This window comes from Austrofundulus limnaeus, unplaced genomic scaffold (genome assembly GCF_001266775.1).
Source record: "Austrofundulus limnaeus strain Quisiro unplaced genomic scaffold, Austrofundulus_limnaeus-1.0 Scaffold1, whole genome shotgun sequence".
Lineage (NCBI taxonomy): Eukaryota > Metazoa > Chordata > Actinopteri > Cyprinodontiformes > Rivulidae > Austrofundulus > Austrofundulus limnaeus.
Window position 1 is genome coordinate 4,990,329 of NW_013952403.1, and position 1,758 is coordinate 4,992,086.

Below are 1,758 nucleotides of genomic sequence, written 5' to 3' on the forward strand. Positions count from 1 at the left end.
TGTATATATATATATATATGTATACACATATATGGTTTATGAATACAAATGAGCTTAATTTAATGTTTTCATGGAGGCAAGTTGGATTTTTAACAGACATATTGTCACCTTTTGTGGCATCAGAGTCCCTGTCTTATCTCTTCTGTTTTTTATTATGCAAACACACACAACACATAGATGCCTAAGACCACACTTGCGCTTTGAATGCTCCAGTGAAAGAAGGATAAGCTATGGTTTTAGTCACACATATCAAACGCTTGAAACAGCAACACAAGAAGCTTCAGACCTTCAGTTTTTGGTTCTGAAATAGGGAGAGTGATAAAAAGATTGGGACTTGAAAATGGAAGAGGAATTCCATAAAACCTGTAAAAAATGTACAGCATAAGTGTCTTTTATTGTTAAAAAATGCATGCTAATATGTATTTTATACATGTTATATATAAAATGGTAATCCATTTCATAATGTTTTATAATGTTCAAGCTTGAAACGTGAAAGTCATCAAAAAACAGACAATTGTTTGTTAGAATGTTGTCTGAAATGTCACATTTTCGTTTTGTGTTAAACCAACCTTAGAAGGTATAAACCTTACAATGCTGATAGAGCCTCATTATTAATATCAGCAAATGCTGCAAATAAATGACCCTTAGTGTGCTCGCAAAAAGCCTAATGAAGTAAAGTGCCAGTGCTTGATGATGATGATGATGACTTCAGAATTGAGCTAAAACTGGCATTAAAAATTAACTGACATACACATCTTTCACATTAGCTTCATCTCGGAACATTACCATAGATTTAGAGTGCGATGGCATATTTCGGCTCACAGTTCATGACCCTCTGCGCAGTGCGTCAAGCCATCATCTCACATCAGCCTGTCTTATCTCAAAATAATTTCAGGGATATTAGAAGCAGTTTTAATACAGCTTGTTACCCATGAGGTCAGTTAACTGTGTGACTGTGACAAATTTGCTGTCATTGCTCGCAAGCATAATGGCTAACTATTACACCCAAAGAAAGTCCCTTCAATAACCTTTTTGTATTACATTTAATWGCTTTGTACTGTTTATCACACACTAAAAACATTTAGTAACTGATKATTAATGACAACTAGCACGTGGGCAAAATAACCTATTTATGTATTTATACTAATTTAAAACATACTCTGTGTCTGGTGCTATACTTGAATCATATTGAATCATGAACCTAGTTCTTGACACTAATATTACCATCCTTCTTGAGTGTATGATTGTGATTTTATATCTGGAAACTAATGTCAGATGAACAGAACAGGAGATTTAAAATGCTAACTAGTTTCAAAACACGAYTGCACTGCAGCTCCACAGTCACGAACCTTTCTCCCTTCTAAATGATTTATATGTTGCTACTTTTGGAAATAATGGTGCATGTCACACACTCAACATTATCAAGCCCCAACAATTTGCTGCAAAGATTYTGCTGTTAAAGGATTGCTTTCAAGTGAACATTTACACATTGATGTTCAAAAGTTTTTAGAAATAAGTTTTGACCTGTAAAATGAAACCAACATAGGAATGCCCAGAGTTGTAAAATAACTAAGTGTAAATACTTTGTTACTGTACTTAAGTAGAATTTTTTGGGTATCTGTACTTTACTTGAGCAATTATTTTTCAGCGTACTTTTTACTTTTACTCATTTAATTATCTGTACTTTCTACTCACTACATTTTTTTAAAAAAGGTAAGAAATAGAAAGTCGTTACTCCTATTTTATTCAGAGTTGTTA